At 26.9% G+C, this 7,348-nt stretch overlaps 1 long non-coding RNA gene across 2 annotated transcripts; it reads right to left on the minus strand.

Annotated features, from left to right (window-relative positions):
- Window positions 1-2,172: 2,172 nt before the first annotated feature.
- LOC136087788 (uncharacterized) lies at window positions 2,173-3,324 on the minus strand. Of its 2 annotated transcripts, none has more exons than XR_010642070.1 (3): window positions 3,024-3,161; window positions 2,731-2,886; window positions 2,173-2,369 (listed from the first exon to the last, which is right to left on the minus strand). It is a non-coding gene; the product is annotated as an uncharacterized LOC136087788 (long non-coding RNA). The 2 variants fall into 2 exon arrangements; XR_010642069.1 differs by lacking the exon at window positions 3,024-3,161 and adding an exon at window positions 3,179-3,324 and having other exon boundaries at window positions 2,174-2,369.
- Between the last annotated feature and the right edge of the window lie 4,024 nt (window positions 3,325-7,348).

Raw genomic sequence — 7,348 nt, forward strand, 5'->3', positions numbered from 1 at the left:
GTATATCAATATCGTAATATTTCTCATTTGCTTTATTTTTATGGTCTATATAATAACAATAGTCTGCCAATCTCTTGAGATTACGAACCCTTGGTTATGACTAAACTAGGTTCTGGTGATTTATCAAGACAATCTTTGTTTCTACTCAATATTTGAGTATCACAAGAAAACCGTTCAGTGAACTGTGCTATAACATCTATACCTACCGAAGTTTTTGTGCTTCTTTTATAATATGTTCAAAATTGAAGAGCGTTTTTCTAAAAGGTACCAAGCCCATTTTTTCTGAAATAAATTTTTTTAATTTTCTAATTATTAGTTAAAAAAGGCATACGGACAGAAAATTGTACATCATAACAATTATCAAATCAAAATTATTGATATTTTTAATTGATTATAAGTGTTAAAAAAAATCGGTAAAAACACAGTTTAACGCAAAAATTTCAAAACAATTATTTGAAAAAGATTCTGATTTGGACTTGTTTTATTGCTGTTCAACTCCTGGACAAGGTCGCAAAAATTAAAAAAAAAAAATGAAAAAAGAGCAGGAAAATCTCAAAAGATATTCATCATTTGGAAAATTACCAACTATAGCTTGCAAGCACAACGAAAAAGATGTAAAGCATAATGCTTAAGCAACCTGGATATTTTAAGTAAGCTTATTCTATTGCAATATTTACTTTTTTTGTAGTTCAAGATTGTTGTTACTAGTAAATTATGAGTTGAAATACATTTTATTTAGATTTTTTCAATTTGGTCTACTAAGTAAAATCATATGTGAAAGAAGACGATTTTCTTTTAAAATTTGTAAGTGTTAATCTAGTGATAATCAAGGTATTGCACAATACAACGAAAGTAGTTAAAATCAAAGTTTTTGTTTTAAAACAAAGCTGTGTACAGTATTTGTATAAAATTATTTTTTCAATAAAAGAATAAAACTTAAATGAAAATGATGAACTTGACGTACTTATATTGATATTTGGTTATAATTAAGAGCGCTTAGTTAAAAAAAATGATTCAACTGCTTCATCAGGATTGCCTTTTAAACCTTGAGACTGTGAATTTTTTTGACGTCTTCTGCGCTTAGAGTACAAGTTTTGTTTTGTTTGTTTGTTATGGTTTATAAAAATGGTTAAAGGTACACCTAACACCCAACATCAAGATATTAAAATAGAACACAATAGTTATTAAGGCTTAAATAACAGCAATCAATTATCTCTCTGAATTATTATTATTTTGTATAAAAAAAAATGCAATCTTATATTAAATCTTACGTGCATTTTATGCTAATTATCGTTTGTATCGATTTAATCAATGTCTTTGCTTGTTTTTGTTTTTTTCTTTCCATATCATATATTTGTGTTTCCTATAAAAGAAACCATGGTTTCTTTTATAGAAAACACAATTATATACAGAGAGAAAAATGTCAAGAAAGTTCCTTTTTTGATGCCATAATGACTCACAAACTTTTTCTTTTAAATAAGTAACTAACTACTACTTTTTGCAGTATTTTTTCATTAAAGTTCAGAGCAAATATATACAAAATCAATAGTTTAATATACAAACTATGGCGCCCCTAAGTTCAAATTTACAAATACAATAAATATTTAACATAAACACGATTTAAATAAACAATTAACTCACAAACTTATTCTTTTAACGATTAACTAACTAATACTTCTTGATTTTTATTTTTTTTTTGAAGTGCTGAGCAAAAATGTACAAAACCAATAGCCTAGCATATAAAACTTGGTGCCCCTACCCAGCTAACACACCAGCGTTGGGCCAGCGTTGGCCCAATGCTTCTTGTAACGTTGGCCCAACGTTGGCATCCAGCGTTGGGCCGATTCCTTGATGGCCGCCGGGCATACATTGGCCCGATTACATTGGCCCAATGCAGTTTAGCCAGCATTTATCCGACGATATATTTTATTAGGTTCAGTGAATTATAAACGCTACTTGTAACTAGCACGCAGTTAGTTAGGTCATTGTTAACATAAAATTTCTTAAATTTGTTTATTTTTAATGTATTAAAAAGATTGCAATTGCAATCGACGTATGATTAAAGCTATTTAAATTGTTTTAATCAAATGCAAACTGAATTGTGTTTGTTATTTCATTCAAGCTAAATTTATTTTCAAGGTAAAAAACAAAACATATTCAATAAAATGAAATGTATATCAGATAATATTAAAACTGTTATACAATAATCTAGACATTATCTTCGCCATTTGCATCACTGCCTTTGTCCCAAAGTTCCGAGTGGCATGCATAATCAATCCTCGCACCATCTGACTTTTTTCGGTCGTACAATTTACGAACCCACGACTTCATTTGATCGTTTACTTCCGCTTTTGAAACATCTTTTGCACCTTGTCGTAAAAAAAATACATTTAAATATTATTAAATAACTTTGTGTTAAAACATTTCAAAAACTTTAGTAGCCCTAAAAAATAGATTAACTACAGTTTAAGAGAAATTTGTTGGGCAATCATTAAAAAGACAACAAATGAAACCAATTACATTCTATTTACATTTAAACCAAACTTTATCTATTTTTCGTAAAGCCAACTTGGGTTTCCTAAAAGTTAAAACCTTAAATAGGGTTACATTCAGTTATAACTTAAGTATAAGTTAAAACTTACATGTGTATAAGTAAATTGTTTTATGTTATAACTGAATGGCCCTATACAACATAACTATTATCATGTTTAATATTTATTGATCACTAACCATAAACAATAGATTCATGTTTTTCATCCCTTGCTTTGTCCTCCTCGACCTTCACTGTTTACTTTGTTGATCCACTTCTGTAGCCATCAATTAATAGAAAATGTTGCTCACTGTTTCTTCAACAACTCGTCCATCAATCAAAACAAGATAAATAATCTGAAAAGTTTAAAAATAAACCCATAAGATCAGATAAAATACTTTATTAAAAGTACACTGAAGCTCTTTCAAGTAGAACCTGCTAAAGATGTTATAAAAATGGTATGCAATGGCAAAAATATATTGTCAGTTATTACCACAGCAACATCTGAGGAGCGCAGCGGTGGATTAATGCTTTTATAGCCCTGGATCTAGTATTTTTTGGAGGCTTTTTTTATACTCTACAGTGTAATAATGACTACTAAAAAATATGTAACATTTAAAATTTAAAAGCAAAAAATTAATTATTTACGTCGAGACATATTAATGTTGATAAACCAGGTGACATTCTTCGCATAGGCAAATTGCTATTCTGTTGTTCACTCACATTACTAACTAAAAGTAAATATAACAAACGTTAAAAACTTTGAATGAGTCTTGTTTTGCAGCGACGATATATATATATATATATATATATATACATACATATATATATATATATATATATATATATATATATATATATATATATATATATATATATATATATATATATATATATATATACATATATATATATATATATATACATATATATACATATATATATATATATATATACATATATATATATATATACATATATATATATATATATATACATATATATATATATATATATATATATATATATATATATATATATATATATATATATACATATATATATATACGCATATATATATATAAATATATATATATATATATATATATATACATATATATATATACATATATATATATACATATATATATAAAGTCTATATATGTAAATATTAAAGATAGTATCTTTATATTATCATGAATAATTATGTATATTTTAAAGAGTGCTCAATACATAAACTAGAGCTATATAGTATATATTACTTTTACCCGCAGTATCAGGAATTAGCTAAATGCTAATAGTTATAATATTATTTGCTATATATATATATAATATTATTTGGCAAATAATATTATATAAAAAATATAAATAGCAAATAATAAATATAAATATTAGCATTTAGCAAATTCCTGATACTGCGGGTAACAGTAATATATACTATATAAATATATATATATATATATATTTATATATATATATATATACATATATATATATATATATATATATATATATATATACATATATATTATAGTATATATTATACCTACATAATAATATATACTATATAATATACATATATACCTATGTGTATATATATATATATATATATATATATATATATATATATATTTATTACAACAATTATAAATGTATTCGTTAAAATATATATATATATTACATATATACCTATATAGATGTGTATATATATATATATATATATATATATATATATATATATATATATATATATATATATATATATATATATATATATATATAAATATAATATACTAAAACTTAATCTAAATAGATCATAATATAATCTAAAATTAACAAAATTTTTTTGATAAAAACAACAGAAATCTTGGTTTAAGATTTAAGATTTATGACGAAACTATTAATATTATAGATATTGTATTGAATCCTTTGTAAGTGTAGCTGCACAATTCCTTGCACGCAACGCTCTAATATCTTTGCAGAACACTCAAAAATTACTTTGCTTTTTCTATTAATTTACAACGATGCCATTATAAAAAGCAAACTATTTTAAAATGGAGATTGTAATGCTATATATAAATGCTTTGCATGAATAGCTCGATAAGCCGCAAGCGTAGGTTTTTCAAAGTAAGTTGGCCCAACGTAGAGCCAATGTGATGAAAATCTACGTCAAGTTACATTGCGTTGGCACTACGTTGAGCCAACGTTAGTCATCCAATCCAACGTTAACCCAACGTTGGGCCAATTAAGCATGTGTTAGCTGGGATAATATATAAACAACTTAGTACTTGTACACATTATGGACGCCAAAAATTGTATTTAAACTTATTTTTTTAAATCAAAATCATGATTTAAAAAAACAAGAAAAAATAAAAAACAACGTCAGCTACATCAACGTGGCGCCCTATGCGACGGCTTAATTCGCATGGCCTTTGCGCCGGCCCTGGTCTCCTTAATTTAAATTTGGGCCTAATCCAATTTTCGTATTTTAACATCAAACTTGGCTTGTGAGCAGCAGATTGCTGAGACCTGGTATAAACATTTAAATAATAATAATGTAGACTATGTACTTATGCAAATCTTAATTTGTTTTCACAGCAGACCAACAAACACAAAGTTTGAAAAAAATAAATAGTGCTATAAGTAAATATCTTATGTGTGCTCCTTTAGTTGTATGTATGTGTGAGGTATTTTTAAAGCACAACACGGTTTAAAAAATTAGAAATATAGTTAGTGTCATTAAAATACTGAAGGTTGAGTGAGTGTGTGTCACAAGACTACAAACGCTGCCTAACTTTCCTTTTTTTAAGTAACTAAATTTATTTTTAAAAAAGTAACATTGTTGACGTCAACTTTTCTTGACCTTATCCCCCTCGTCAAAAATTTCCAGACTCCCTCCCCCCTCTATTTTGTTGATGTAATTAATGGACAGACCATTTGCTGTTAACTTCCGCTAAAAATCAAAAAATAAAAATTGGACAAATCATTATTTCCTGTCACGGTTAGCCTTAACTAAATTTAGGTTTTCTGAATTGTGTCCAAATTAATTTCAACGTTTTCTGAAAGAATATATTTTACTGATCACTATGAATAAAGTCCACCAAATCAGAAAACTCCTATTAAGTAATTATGGCATTTTTAAGATTTACTCGCGCCTTTTTTTCGCGCCTATTTTGCGTTTTACGACCATCTTTAATCCGCCATTTTTTCTGCCACAAGTTTTAATTGCAAAAGACAATTATAGAACAAATTTTGCTTAAAAAAATGTTAAGAATCGGTAAATCACGTCCTCAGACTATTTTAGATCATCAAAAGAACAGAGAAAAAGTATGTCTTTCTTGTGGTCGCTAATGTCATATGAAAATAAACAGCCAAAGCCATATAATTTCTAAATTTCAGAGCTGTTTTTCGGATTATAACATTTGCTGATGATCCATACCCTACTGGATTGTGTTCAAGGTTGGTATACTAAATGACTTTTAACTAAATAAATATATATAAAAAGTATATATGTCATAAAAGTAAAACCATTCACATAACTGAAAAATTGGATACCTTGTTGAACTCAAAGAAATAAGATTTGATAAATGAATCAAATCTCATTTTACTTGGTACTTGCATATCTTTATCTATTTAAGGTGTAGGGGTATAGTTGAAAAAACAAATGTTGTTGATCTCAGGCAAAAAATTAATTTTGAAATTGACTGGTCAAAGATGACTATCCCTGCTAAAACAATGAATGGGTAAAATGTTATTTTATTTGTAAATCTGTTGTAAAGAAATATAAAATTACAATTTTTTATATAATTTCAGGAAGCTAAAAACTTGCAGCTGCAAAATAAGTAAAATCGCAAGAATGCAGGGAAGGATACCCAAGAAAAAATCTGGTATAAAGAGTTTTAAAACGGCAGCTATTTGTCCGCAGTGTAGTTCTTGTCTGACTAAAGTTAAAAGAGGATTGCATCTTAAATGCAATGCAACAACGCTCAGGTAGAAAATGTTTTTATAACTTTGATTATTTGACTGTGAAAGGTTGTATACCATGTTCTATAAAAAACAAGTTCGTAAATGTAATTTTTTTTCTTCCGAAATAACACATCAGCTGCATCCGGATATCAAGGTATTCGAAAAACCGTATTAATTTGCGTTACTAATAGAGAGATAAGTGAAAGAAATGTTAAGAATAATAAATCAAAAATGATAGTTTTAATTTAAAAAAACCTTTGTAAACTTATGAACCTACAACCTTTTTAATAATGTAAGTTGTCGAAACCTAATTCATTCAGTCTCCATAGTTTTGTAACTTATTTAGATGTCAAGGAACGAATGGCTTCTCACGTTATTAAAGAAAAGCTATGTAGTGAAAAAGGTAACACAGTTTTATTAAAGACAGGAGGTAGTAAACTGAAACCATCTATTGGATCTGAGAATACTCCAAAAACAACCAATTTTACTCACAAAAATCTTCTTTATATTCAGAATTCTCTTTCCTTAAGTAACCATCAAATGATAAAACTTGCTAACATGATAAGGTAAAATCACAATACTAATACAAATTTAATTCTGCACAATAAAATGATGCAATATTTGGAGTAAAACTTATTATATAAAAAAAATTAATAATTACAGAGTTGTTGAAAAAAGACGAACGCTGTAATTCTAAGACTCAGTTGCTAAAAGTTGCTGTTGATGGGGGAAGTGGTTTTATCAAATTTTGTTTAAATATAGTTAATCTCAATGGAACTTTTGAAAATTACGGTAAAGTTGAAATAGATTACCTTAAAATAAAACCGGTAACATCTTGCAGGTTATTATATA

Source organism: Hydra vulgaris, chromosome 12 (assembly GCF_038396675.1).
Source record: "Hydra vulgaris chromosome 12, alternate assembly HydraT2T_AEP".
Taxonomy (NCBI): domain Eukaryota; kingdom Metazoa; phylum Cnidaria; class Hydrozoa; order Anthoathecata; family Hydridae; genus Hydra; species Hydra vulgaris.